We start from the raw sequence: 15,445 nt of genomic DNA on the forward strand, positions 1-15,445 counted from the left end.
AACCTCTGTTTGACTCAGTGCTAATGGACCATCTAAAATCTCCAAACCATCTAAAATCTCCAAACTATCTAATGGCAGAAACAGAGTCCAAGTTAGCCAAACATTTATTAAGTGCCTACTACCTGTGGTAATATAATGCCTGGCATGTACATGGAGTAGGCACTTAATAAATGTTTAACTAACTTCGACTCTGTTTCTGATATACACATACACCCATATGTGTGTATACACACACACACACACACACACACACACAATTACTGTATATATACTATATTATATAGTATATATAGTATATTCTATAAGTGTATGTATATAAATGTATATATGTATGTGTGTGAATATAGTATTACTGAAGAAATAATCAATCAATAAACATTTAGTAAGTGCCTGCTATGGGCCAGGTACCATGCTAAGCACTGGGGATACAAAAAGAAGCAAAAGACACCGCTTACATTCAACAAGCTTATGATCCAATGGAGGAGACAACATACAAACAAGTATACACAAAGCAAGCTATATACAGGATTTGTGCATTTGATACAGAGCTTATTATTATTATTATTATTATTATTATTATTATTATTATTATTATTTTGGTGGGGTGATGAGGGTTAAGTGACTTGCCCAGGGTCACATAGCTATTAAGTGTCAAGTGTCTGAGGTCAGATTTGAACTCGGGTGCTCCTGAATCCAGGGCCCATGCTTTATCCATTGCGCCACCTAGCTGCCCCTTATCCTTTGTTCTTCAGGAGGACCAATGACATCAGGAGTGAGAGAAGCAGAAGCGAATAAATATTACTGGGACTCCAGGATGCTCAAACATAGTGATACCCTAACTGTCTGACTAGTTTTGGCCTGCTAAGGGTATTTAATGAATCACACCAGCTCCTCCTTGAAGTAGAAAGATTGTCTTGGCTCTAGGCTGTTTGCAACTTCGTCATACAATCTTCTGCAGAGAATGTAGTGTATACTTTTGATTGGAGTCAGAGAAAGGCGTAGGTGTGATAGATTGTAAAGTCAATGTACTGTGTGATAGATGTGCATATATGTGCACATCTAGGCACATGCATATGTATATGTCTATGAATATGCACATGTATATGTGTATGCATGTACATCTCTGTATGTATATGTGTTTATGTGTATATATATGTATACACACGCACAAAAGGTTTTTGTTTTGTTTTTGCAAAATGGGTGATATGCATACAAGAAATATACCATAAATGAGACACTGTAGCCCTTTCACTGGGCTTTCTCACAGTATTCTAGCTTCTTGCCAAATGTAATATATGCTTTTATTTTTACACTGTATCTCATGTTTTGCTAGGCACATGATATAAAGTCCCAATTGCTGCTGCTTTTAAATATGTTTTTCATTTATTTCTAAGACATTAAATATCCCACATACTTTGGTTAATTCTTTCAATGTTTGACTTCAAAGACATAAGTATTGCTTGATTAATGAAATAAATCCGGACTACACAAAGAGTTTAACCCCTTCATCCCAGAGAAGCCAAGAGAACAATAATAAAAACAAGAGCAATAATAATTCAATTTAATAATTTAATAATGATTTCATTTACTTTATGATTTATAAATACCTTTATTCAAAATGGCCTCATGAGGTTGTCATGCTATTATTATGCTGGTTTTTACAGAGTAGGAAACCGAGGCTTGAGAAAAGCTAAATGACTTTTCCAAAGGTCACACAGCAAATAAGTGTTGGAGCAAGGACTAACACCTAAGTTTTCTGACTCTAGTTCCATTGTTCTTTCTACTATACCAAGAACTGATATTGGCAAGATGAAACGCGGACAAGAATGCCACTTCCGTTCAATAAGCGTTTATTAGTATTTACCAAGATCACTAACCTCAGGGAGAGGGAGGCTGGGAATGAGAGAAGGGAATGCAAAAGGAAGATAGTAGTGTTGAAATTACATTCTAGTTGGAGACAGAGGATATAAGTAACATGAAATGGTGCTTGAGCAATCACACAATGTACAAACGGGGCAAGATAATGTACAGATTGTATTGTGAACACTGAGGAGCATTTGCAGTAAGGAAACACAGGGTATCCCTGGGTTTAAGCTTTAATAGCTTTTGGAACAGCCTATATAATCCAAAAAGAATGAGGTTGGTAAGAGAAGACTAGACTGTAAGCTCCATGAATGTAGGCAGCATGCCCATCTAAAACTGGTTGATGTCACATTGTTTCTAGTAATCAGTTTAAATCCCAGCTGAAAGTGCCTCCCTTCTAAAATTACCTTGTTTTGACTTTTCTGTCTCCTCTCTACCAGTATGTGTTCATGTTATTGTCCCAGATCAAAGTAAACTCCTTGAGGTCAGGAATTATTTCATTTCTGCTTTTGTATCCCTAGTGCTAGCATAGTATCTGGCACCTACTGGTCCTTAATAGGTGCTTGCTTGATTAAATGCATGCTTAATTAGAAGAAAAGGGGGTGGGGAATTAGTGGCTAAAGGAGGAAACTAGAATCATTGAATACAGAGCCCAAAGGGACTTGAGAGTTCATCTAATTCAACTTCCTCATTTTATAGAGGATGAAAAGCTGCGGCTCTGAGAAGGGATATGATTTGTTTTTTTGTTTTTTGGGGGGAGGTGAGGCGATTGGGGTTAAGCGACTTGCCCAGGGTCACACAGGTAGTAAGTGTTAAGTGTCTGAGGCCGGATTTGAACTCAGGTCCTCCTGACTCCAGGGCCGGTGCTCTATCCACTGTGCCACCTAGCTGCCCCAGGTATTTGATTTGTTTAAAGCCACTCAGGTGATAAGAGAGAATGTTCAGATTTGAACTCAGGTCTCCTAGTTTGGATATGGAGATCTTTCTTTGACATCAAGCAGAGACCAGATGACTACTTGTTTTGTATATTAGAAGAGATTCTAGCTTCAGGAAGGGGTTTGATGAGATGAGCTCTGGGTGCATTCTTCTTTGAGATTCTAGTATTTAATGAAATTGATGGGATAATCAGAATCTCAGTTGTGGAAGGGATCAGATCATGCCTGATTAAGAAGCCTTTCTATGACCTAGCTGACATGTTTATCCAACAATTTCCCTAAAGACCTCCAGTGTACAAAGAGTCCTCCTCCTGTTGAAGTACCTGTTTCACTTTTGGATGACCCAGATTGTGAGAATGCGTTCTTTACATTGAAGTGAAACTTACCTATCCATAAGTATCACTCATCTGTTGTTCCTAGTTTGGCCCCTGGGGACAAGTGGAACAAATCTAATCCCTCTTCCAGGTGACAGTCCTTCAAATATTTCATAATAATAGCTTCCATTTATACAGATCTTTCTGGTTTGCAAAGCTCTTCACATGTTATTGTATTCAACCTTCACAAGCTCTCATCCTCCTCTCTGTCCTGAGTCTTTTCTTCTCTAAGCCAATACCCCTATTTCCTTCAGTGGATCAGCAAATGACCTTGAGACCCTTCAGCTTCCTGGTGATTCTCCTCTGGATGGCTTAAATATGTGCTTCCTAAAACTTGGTGCCCCTCACTAGATCCTGAGTTTCTCAATAGAGTGGGTGGTACTGAGCGATCCTGGCATATCTCACATTTCCATAGTAAGCAGTGGACTACATTTCTGGGTTACTGTTGCCTTCTTATACTAAATGAAGTCGATGGATTGCACATGACAGCTGTAATTTATGAACAGCCAATCAATCCACAGGGTTGAAAGGCAGGTTAAAAACTCCAAACAGCATCTGAGCACATAAGCAGGAACAAGCTATAAACCGGGAATGTACACCCTGCCTTTTCCATTCCTAAGAGCTTCTTGGAACACATTGATATTGAGCTCAAATGTCAATTAGAAATGTGCTGATCTCTCTGGAGCTGATGCTGAGCCCCAGCCGATGCTTGCCATTGGGAAGGCCAAGGGGAGATCAAAGAGCAGACCCCATGAGAGGCTTTACAGTGCTGACATGCAGCAGCAGAGTTTGTTCCCTTGTACTTTGTCTTGGGATTTTAGGGGGAGGGTGATGAGGGGATGTTTGCAAGCTAGAAGCAGTGTAAAATATGGTGTAGTGGGGAAAAAAAAGCATAGAAATTCGAGTCTGAAGATTCTTTGATGCTCATTAGCTGTGTTGCCTTAGGCAAGTCATGTTGCCTTTCTGAACCTCAGTTTCTCTTACTTCATAATACTCTTATGCCACCCATATGGCCCTGGGATGAGTCCTGCTTTGGTAGTAATAGAAAAGGTCAGTATGGGAGATTATTTTTATTTATTTATTTTTTTTGCAGGATAATGAGGGTTAAGTGACTTGCCCAAGGTCACACAACTAGTGTCCAGTGTCAGATTTGAACTCAAATCCTCTTGAATCCAGGGCTGGTGCTTTATCCACTGTGCCACCTAGCTGCCCCCTGGGAGATTATTTTTTTAAAGAGGATAAATTTGAACATGGAGGGAGAGATTGGAGGAAGTGGCATTTTAGCTTGTGAAAGCCCAGGAATCTCCTCTCATAACAGTTTTGGCAGGACCGTGATAGCTAGGTTGCTTATATCCAGTAAGGGGAAACCCATACTCCATCCCATGTTAAAGGGATATAAATTCAATTAAATTCATTTAACTGAGAGTGAGATGAGGAAAGCTGGATATCAGACAATGAAAACAAGACCACCTCTAGCCTTAAAAACAACTCTGGGGCAGCTAGGTGGTACAGTGGATAAAGCACTGGCCTTGGATTCAGGAGGACCTGAGTTAAAATCCAGCTTCAGACACTTGACACTTACTAGCTGTGTGACCCTGGGCAAGTCACTTAACCCTCAATGCCCCATGCAAAAAAAAAAAAAAAGCAACTCTGGTATTGCCTTGTTTGGTCAGTCTATGTAGTCTTTGGAGAGAAACTCCAAGGTATTCAAAGTTCCTAAGTAGCATCAAAGTGAAGTTGATTCTCTCTGGAGTGAAGGGTCCTGGATGAAAGCTGTTCCTCGCTAAGAATCATTGGGAACTGAACTTCCAGACTTTTGCCCTGTTTAAAGGTTGATATGAGGATTGTCAAATTGCCACCAGGGAATCCATGTACTCCATGCCTTGATATTAACCTTTCTATTTTTCATATCTACCATCCCATTTATTAAGACTTTTATACAATATTCCCTTATAACCTTAAGTGGAACAGTAGAGATAAGGTACATATGAAATTGGCAGTGGGCTGGGATGGGGTGGAGTGGGGGTTGGGGTAGGGGTTGGGATTCCTCCTCCCCCCATTATGAACCATGAGATTTTATTAGGAAATAAAGACACACCCTCTACATAGATGCCACCCACTAATCGGTAGCAGCAAGGGGCTAGTGACAGCCAGATACTTTGAAAGCTTAAGAGAGGCACAGGGAATTTGGTAGCTCCACCAGATCATCCTCTGGTTTTGGATGGCATGTATCATAGCTATAAAATGTCAGCAATAATAGTTATATTGCCTATATCATAGGGTTCTTATGAAGATTGAATATGATAATTTATGTAAAGGTCTTTGTGAACCCTCAAGTGCTCCATAAATCTTTTTTTGTTTGTTTTGTTTTTGCGGGGCAATGGGAGTTAAGTGACTTGCCCAGGGTCACACAGCTAGTAAGAGTTAAGTGTCTGAGGCTGGATTTGAACTCAGGTACTCCTGAATCCAGGGCCAGTGCTTTAACCACTGCGCCATCTAGCTGCCCCCTCCATAAATCTTATCAGATCTACTTCTACAACTTGCACTGCATTAGTCTGCTTGTCTCTATTCACAGTGCTACCATGGTGGTGCAGGCTTTTATCACACTACTCACCTAGAACATTGAATTAACCTCCTACTTGGATGACAAGAAGGTGGCATAACAAAACATTAGACTTGGAGTTAGGGGTACTTGAGCTCCAATCCTACCTTACATACTGACTACTTGTAAGATCTTAGACAAGTCACTTAAAATTTTTTTTTTACATATATTTAGAATTTTATTTTCTCAAATTACATATAAAATACAAATTTTGACATCAATTAAAAAAACCAAAAACTTGTGTTCCAAATTCCCTCCCTCCCTCCCTTCCACCCCCCAAGAACTCAAGTAATTCAATATAAACCACACATGAGCAGTTAGACAAGTCACTTAACCCTTCTTGACCTCAATTTCCTTTTCTGTAAAATGGAGATAATAATCACACCTACCTCTCAGAATTTTTGTGAGGACCAAATGAAATTGAATATGGAAAATACTTTACAAAACTCAACATGCTACATAAATGTTTGTTGTTATTATTATTTTCCTGACTCTAGTCTCTCTTCTCTCCCATCTACCTTTGACATAGCTGCCAAAACAATTGTTCTAAGGACCAGGTCTGAATGGGTCCCTCTACTGCTCAAAACCTTCAGTTGTTCCCCATTGTTTTCAGGATGAAGCATGGTACAGATGAAAGTATGCTGGCTTTGAAATCAGATTATGTGGATTCAAGCATTGGCATTGCTCCTGCTACAATTCTGGGAAAGTCACTTCATTCCTTTCAGCCTCATACTCTTCTTTTGTAAAATGATGGGGTTAGACCAGTTGGTTTTTAAAGTTCTTTCTAGGTCTGAATTTAAAATTCTCCAGTTAAAATTCAAATAGCTTAACCTGGCATTTAAAAACTTTTGGTCTCTCACTCTAACTCATTTTCCCAGTCTTATTTTGTATTGCTTACCTTGGTAGACTCTATTCCATTCAAGGTAGTTATTTTTCAATATCAATGTACCTAGAATACTTATAAAATACTACTTTTCAGAATTTTTCTTTTTTCAAGGTTCAGGATGGGTCTTTATCCCTAGAGGCTCAATGCCTCAAACATACTGTAGTAGGTATTTAATGAATGCTTGTTGAATATGATTGAATTGAAATGGGGAAATTCATATACAATGCTTTAAAATACAAAGTAATATTTTTATTAATTTTATTTCAATGATGATGATTATGATGTGAGGCAGCATAGAATAGTGGGTGGAGAATTGGTCCTCAAGTCAAGAAGACTTAGGCTCAAGTCTCACCTATGACACACATGGCTTTGTGACCCTAGGCAAATTACATGTTAGTTCTCAGCACAAGGAAACTCCCAAGAATGAAAGTTGCACAGCATGAGTTGATTTGCATTGATAGAGGGAGTTAGTTTCCTTTAACCAGTGAAATCACATAATCAAGCTAAAAACAAATGCTGCTAAAGAAGACAATGTTTCTTTAATATAAATAATGAGCTTAATGTTCTTAAGAAGGAGGTTTTCTTCTAAATGAAATGGAAGATCTACAAAAATATAAATTACCCAGATTAACAGAAGAAATAAAATACTTAAACCAATTTTAGAAAAAGAAATTGAACAAACGATCAATGAACTTCCTAAGAAAAAAAATCCCCAGGACCAGATGGATTCACAAATGAATTCTACTAAACATTTAAAGAGCAGTTAAACCCAATACTATATAAACTATTAGGGAAAATAATTGCAGGAATTCTATCAAATTCCTTTTATGACAAATTTGGTGCTGATAGATACACAAACCAGGAAGAGCCAAAACAGAGAAAGAAAATTATAGATCAATTTACCTAATGAATATTGATATAAAATTCTAAAATAAAATACTAGCAAAGAGATTACAGCAATATATTACAAGCATCATACATTTGGCAAGGTAGGATTTATACCTGGAATGCAGGGCTGGTTCAATATTAGGAAAAGTATTGGCATAATTGATCATATCAATAACAATACCAACAGAAACCATATGATTATCTCAATAGATTCAGAAAAAGCCTTTGATAGAATACAGCACCCGTTCCTATTAAAAACACTAGAGAACGTAGGAATAAATGGAGCTTACCTTAAAATGATAAGTTATATTTATCTATTTTTAAAATTTTATTATTTTTTTTTGGTGAGGCAATTGGGGTTAAGTGACTTGCCCAGGGTCACACAGCTAGTAAGTGTTAAGTGTCTGAGGCAGGATTTGAAACTTATATTTATCTAAAACCATAAGCAGGCATTTTCTGTAATGGGGATAAGCTAGAAGCCTTCCCAATACAATCATGGGTGAAGCAAGGATGCCCATTATCACCTCTATTTAATATTGTACTAGAAACATTAGCTATAGAAATAAGAGAAGAAAAAAATGAAAGGAATTAGAATAGGTAATGAGGAAACAAAACAATCACTTTGCAGATGATATGATGTTATACTTAGAAAATCCTAGAGAATCAACTAAAAAACTGCTTGAAATTATTAACAACTTTATCAAAGTTGCAAAATACAAAATAAACCCACATAAATTATCAGCATTTCTATATATTACCAACAAAGTCCAGCAACAACAGATAGAGAAATTCCATTTAACACTATTGTAGAAAATATAAAATATTTGGGGTCTACCTGCCAAGGCAAACCAAGGAACTACGTGAATACAACTATAAAATACTTCACACAAAGTCAGATCTAAACATTAGAAAAATATTAATTGCTCATGGGTAGGCTGAGCCAATATAATAAAAATAACAGTCCTACCAAAGTTAATTTATGTAGTGTCATAACAATCAAACCATCAAAAATATTTTATAGATATAGAAAAAATAATAACCAAAAGCATCAGGAAGAACAAAAGCTCAAGGATATCAAGGAGATCAGTGAAAAAGTACAAAAGAAGGTGATCTAGGAGTACCATATCTTAAACTATATTATAAAGTGGAAATTATCAAAATAATCTAGTACTATCTGTGGAAATTTATTTTGATTTGGGGACCCTACCTTTAGGCTGAGATTAGAAAGCCTTAGGCCTTCAGGGTCTATTCTGTGTGGGATGTGCTGGTGCCCCTCCCCCTCTGCTTCAGCTGAGCCAAAAAGCCCTGTGGGCTGTACAAGATGCCAGGTCAGACAGCTGGGGGAAAAAAGCCCCCAGCTCCCTCCGACCTGAGCAGAGCTATCTGAGAGATCTGGGGCTCATCCAGGCCGGGGCTCTGGCATAGCCTGTGCTGAGGCACATGATGCTTGAGCATCCCCCCAGCCACAGCCCTGGCTGGTGGATTAGCTTGGTGTGTGGGTACAGAAAGCCCCGAGATTTGAATGGAGAAAAGGAAAATATATATATATATATATATATATATATATATATATATATATATAGACCTGGGAGTTAGATTAGAGGGGTTCAAAGGTGGCAGAGGTGGCAAACAAGAGACGGGGGCTACAAGGACACAGGAGAAGGCTAAAGGACTAGAAGCAGAGAGAAGAGAGGCCAAAGGGCAGACTGATGGAACAGATAGACAGACAGACAGCAGGTTGGTGAGAAAGAAACACAGTGGTTCTGCAGTGGCAGTAAGGAGAGGAAAGTTAGAAGCAGGGGGATTTACAAAGTGAAAAGGGCTCAGAATTAGAATAAAGGACCTGAGTGCCCTAAGGCAAGAGGTGGCTAAGGTCCTTATTGTATTAAAAATGTTCCAGGTGCAGCAGGTGGGAAAGAGACGCAGTGGAAAGAGACGCACCACAATGAAGTCAGGTTGTACATTTTATTTCCCTGTATTCTTAATTTTAAATAGTACCTCATAAATAAACTCTGCTTTGATTATTTAGTTAAGAGGCTTCTTAATATTTTGCTTATCAATTTGGGAGTGGAGCAGTGTGGTGGTACTTTATAAACGGCCCACATTAAATTAATAGCAGTCAGATAGCCAAATAGTCAAAAGTCCCCAGATTAGTCCCCCCAAATTAGACTAGTCATTCAAAAATATTTCTACATTTGAATGGTGACCCAGATGGGACTTATGGACCAATTATAATTTCTCTAAGCTTATAATTTTTCATATAATCATAATTTTTCATAAATCCAATTATGTAATTTTTTCAGATTAGATATAGTTATTAATAATTAAATTTTTTACATAGCTAAGAAATAGGTAGATCAGTGGAATATAATAGGTACAAGTTATACTGTCATAAAGGACTGTAATAATCTAGTATATAATAAACCCAAAGATCCAAGCTTTTGGAACAAAAACTCATTATTTGACATACTGGAAAACAGTATGTCAGAAACCAGGTATAGACCAACATCTCACATCATATACTAAAATAGAGTCAAAATGGGAACATAATTTACACATAAAGGGTGTTACCATAAGCAAATTAAGAGAACATGAAATAGTTTGTCAGATTTATGGACAAAGGAAATATTTAGGACCAAAGAAGATATACAGAGCAATACAAAATATAAAATAGATAATTTTGATTATATAAAATAAAACCAATGCAACCAAGATTATAAGGAAAGCAGAAAACTGAGAATTTTAAAAACAAGTATCTCTGATAAGGGCCTCATTTCTTAAATATATAGAGAATTGAGTCAAATTTATAAAAATATAAGTCATGCCTCAATTGATAAATGGACAAAGGATATGAACAGGCAGTTTTCAGATAAATAAATCAAAGCTATCTATAGCCATGTGAAAAAATGCTCTAAATCACTACTGATAAGATAAATGCAAATTAAAATAACTCTGAGGTATCACCTCACACCTATCAGAGTGGAAAATATAAGAAAAAAGGAAAATGTTGGATGTTGGAGGGGATATGGGAAAACTGGGATGCTGATCCACTGTTGGAGGAGTTGTGAACAAATCCAACCATTCTGGAGAGCAGTTTGGAACTATGTGCAAAGGGCTATAAAACTGTGTATACCCTTTGGTCCAGCAATACCACTGCTAGGTTTATATCCCAAAGACATCCCAAAAAAGAGAAAAAGAAAGACCTATTTGTACAAAAATATTTATAGCAGCTCTTTTTGTGATGGTTAAGAATTGGAAATCAAGGGAATGCCCATCCATTGGGGAACATATAAACAAGCTATGGTATATGATGGGTGATGAAATATTAATGTGCTACAAGAAATGACAAACAGGAAAGGTCTGGAAAGACTTATATGAATTGATTTAGTGAAGTGAGCAGAAGCAGTAGAATGTTGTGCACAGTGACAACAATCTTGTTCTATGAAGAACTGTGAATGACAACTATTCTCAGCAATACAATGATCCATGATAATCCCAAAGGACTAATGATAAAGCATACTACCCACCTCCTAAAAAGACTGATAGCGATTGAACACAAATTGAAGCATGCCATTTATCATCTTTAATTTTTTTCTTTTATTCAAGTTTTCTTATACAAAGTGACTAATATGGTAACATTTTACATAATTGCACATGTATAATCTATATCTGATTGCTTATCACCTCAGGGAGGGTGGAAGGAAAGGAGCAATAGAATTTGGAATTCAAAACTTTAAATAACAATGTTTATTATTATTAAAAATTAAATAAAGTAAAATTTATTTTTTTTAAAGAAGGTGGTTTCCTGGCTTATGCCCTTTGGGGGTGCATTTTTTTTTGCAGGGCAATGAAGATTAAGTGACTTGCCCAGGGTCACATGCCCAGGGTCACATAGCTAGTCAGGTGTCTGAGGCTGGATTTGAACTCAGGTCCTTCTGAATCCAGGGCCAGCACTTTATCCACTGGTGCATTTGTTTTTGAAAAGGCAGGGGGACAAATATGACATTACCGCTTGAGCAATCAAGTTATCTTGACAGATGACTGTTTCTCTATCATGTTTAGCTGTTTTTGTTTAAGGATGATGACAAAGAAGTGACTTGGGGCAGCTAGGTGGCGCAGTGGATAGAGCACCAGCCTTGGAGTCAGGAGTACCTGAGTTCAAATCCAGCCTCAGACACTTGACACTTACTAGCTGTGTGACCCTGGGCAAGTCACTTAACCCCAACTGCCTCACCAAAAATAAATAAATAGCTAAATAGCTAAATAAATAAATAAGACAAATAAGTGAAGCTGGTTGTATGGGCTACCTTGGTCAGGATGGTTTGGGTGGTGTGGTTTCTGTTCTTTGCAAAGCCATGGACTTCAGCAGGCTTTCGTTTTTATGGCTACAGAATCATATCTATGTTAGTGTCATGGTAGTGACTTGCTGACAGATAAATATGCTCCTGGGGGCCAAAGGGTACTTGGGAGCTCTAACTCATAACTCCATTGGTGAAAGATCTATGGGGAGGAGGATAATAGGGACAGGTAGCACTCCCTCCACCAAAAAAAAATCTTCCTATTTTCCTGAGTTCTTTGCTGATAATTTTCCAAATAATCTTGTTTCTTTTTAGTGTAAACGATTGATATGTTTATTGAAACCTGCTTTGAACAACTCTAATACACTCTATATATGGAGCCCATGGAATGGGTAGTTGGCTTCCAAGCAAAGAGCATTCATCAATTTCAGGTTGAGGTGGGGAAGCAGGGCAGTGAGAAAGTCCTGCGAATAAAAACACTGAAAATGAAATGTCAGTACAGGGTGGTGAAAGAGCTCGATTTTATTTTGTTTTCACACATTAGGTCTTGCTTCAAGCAGACGAGTCCCAGTGAAAATGTTCTGAAAAGAGGCTTTGTATAGGAGCTGGAGTTCTATCCATCAGATTTGTCATCTCAGGAATGTCGCCAGATGTATTGACTTACTAGCAATTGCGCTGGTGCCATCTGGCCTGCTGGAGGCCGTATTAAAGATGGAAAAAACGGAGCCGGAGAAATGAAATGTGTTCATCATGCCATTACCCTCGCTGCTTATTTAAAGAAGGGAAAAAATGTAACTTCTTGGCAGGGGGCACGCCATTTGAAAATAAAATAGATGGTTTTCAGGAGTGTGGGTTCCAGAGAACCAAAGCCAGCAGTGATGTTTACATGGAGACTTCAAAGCTGCCTTCTCTGTTGTCGTGTGTGTGTGTGTGTGTGTGTGTGTGTGTGTGTGTGTGTGTGTGTGTGTGTTTAGATACATATACAAATATATATACACACACAGATGTATAGAGACATGTATATGAGTGTACATGTTTTCATGGATTTATACATATGAACATATGTGCATGTGTATATGTATGTGTGTATAGGTATATATATAAGTGTGTATGTATACATATACATGTGTGTGTGTGTATGACAAAGAAATGGTGCTGGTTGTATGTTCTACCTTAGTCCGGTGTTTTAGGTAGCATGGTTTCTGTTCTTTGTATAAATATACATTTTATAAATAAATATAAATTGTATATGTATATATGAATATATGTATATACATATATTCACACATATATTATTATATTCATGCATAATACACATACACAGACACTTTCAGACCCTACTCTTCCAAATGGAAAATGTTAACCCCTTCAGGTTATGCTTAAAGACCCTTGGGATTCTTCTCTTTGACTTGCTAGTGTTTATAGCTTCAGGAGAGCAGGGGCCCTTTCTGGGTAAAGACTAGAATGCAGACCAGAAGAGCAGTGACCATGCTTCTTTCCCACCTTAGAGGTACCGAAAACTTGTAGACCCCCAGAACTTGCTCTGAAAATAGCAGCACAAAATGTTCTAAAACTTGGGTAAGTGCTTCCCTGCCCTCAGGTGAGAAGAGACCAATTTTAATATTAAGTGCAAAGTCAGGAAACAGGCTGGGAAAATGAATAAACAAAAACAAAAAAAGTACTTGAACATAAAAAGCTCATATAGCAGCAGGGAAAACAAAGAGGTAAACTCAGAAAAAGACAATATCATAAAAATAACTATAAGCAAAGCCTCAAAAAACAAAACAAAACCAAAAGGTAATTGGACCCAAGTTATAAAGAATGGCAGAAGAAAAACTGGGAAAACAAAAGGATAGTGATGGAAGAAAATTAATAGTTTGATAAAAGAAACACAAAAATGCTGAAGAGAATAACATCTTAAAAAACAAACAAATAAAATTGGGCTAATGGTAAAAAAGGTGCAAAAATTCACCAAAGAGGAGAACTTAAAAAGCAGAATTGGCCAAATGGAACAAGACAGACAAAAGTTTACTGAAGAAAATTATTCCTTAAAAATTAGAATTGGGGAAAAGGAAGTTAATGGCTTTATGAGAAATCAAACAATAAAACAAGGTCAAAAGAATAAAATAATAGAAGAAAATATGAAATACCTCATTAGAAAAACAACTGACCTAGAAAATAGATCTGGGAGAGATGATTTAAGAATTACTGAAGTACCTGAAAGCCATGATCAAAAAAAGAGCCTAGACTCATATTTCAAGGAATTATAATGGAAAGTTGTCCCAATATTTTAGATCCAGAGGGCAAAATAAAAAAAAAAATCAAAGAATCCATTCATTACCTCCTGAATGAGATCCCCAAATGAAAATTTCTAGGAATATTATAGCCAAATTCCAGAGTTCTCAGGTCAAATGGAAAATATTGCAAACAGCTAGAGACAAATAATTCCAATATTATGGAACTACAATCAGGATCACACAATGTTTAGCAGCTTTCATGTTAAAGGAGTGGAGAGCTTGGAATACGATATTCTAGGAGGCAAAGGACCTAGGATTACAACCAAGAATAACATGCCCAACAAAACTGAGTATAATTTTTCACAGAAAAAGTGGATATTTAATGAAATAGAGGACTACCAAGCATTCCTGATGAAATATCAGAGCTGAATAAATTTGATATTCAAACACAAGACTCAAAAAAAAAGCATAAAAAGGTAAATATTAAGGAGTAATCATAAGGGACTCAATGAAGTTAAACTGCTTTTATTCATATATAGAAAGATGATATATGTAACTCCTAAGAACTTTATCATTATTAGTGCAATTAGACGGAGTCTACATAGTGGGCACAGGCGTGAATCAATTATGTTGAAATAATCTAAAAAAATATGAAGGGTTGAGAAAGAGGAATGCACAGGGAAAAGGGGGGGGGAGAGGTAGAATGGAGAAAATTTTCTCATGTAAAATACGCATACAAAGAAGACCTTTTAGAGTAAAGGAGAAAATGGGGGTGGTGGTGGTGGTGGCAGGCAATGTTTAAACCTTGCTTAGATTGGTATTGGTTCAAGAAGGAAGAATATATAACACCCACATAGACACGTATGCAGTACATATACATACACACACAGACACATATTACATATGCATGTATTCCTGTATGTATGTGTGTGTAGGTAATATACACAATCAATTGGGTATAGACATCTATCTTACCCAATAGGGAAGTAGAGGAGAGGATAAAAGATTTGGAAGAGTGGATGATAAAAGGGAGGGTGGATTATGGTAGTTGTCAGAAACAAAATAGCCTTTTCAAAAGGGACAGGATAAAAAGAGAGAGAAAAGGTAAACAGAAGAAAATAGGATGGAGGAAAATATACAGTAATCATAACTGCAAATGTAAATGAGATGAGCTCACTCATAAAACAGAAGTAGATAGCAGAATGGATTAGAAACAAGAATCCAACAATATGTTGTTTACAAGAGTCACACTTGAAACAGAAAGACACACACAGAGTTGGAAATGAAGGACTGGAGCAGAATCTATTATGCTTCAGCAGAAGTACAGAAAGGAGGGGTAGCGATTATGATTTTAGAAAAAGC

This window comes from Dromiciops gliroides, chromosome 2 (genome assembly GCF_019393635.1).
Source record: "Dromiciops gliroides isolate mDroGli1 chromosome 2, mDroGli1.pri, whole genome shotgun sequence".
Lineage (NCBI taxonomy): Eukaryota > Metazoa > Chordata > Mammalia > Microbiotheria > Microbiotheriidae > Dromiciops > Dromiciops gliroides.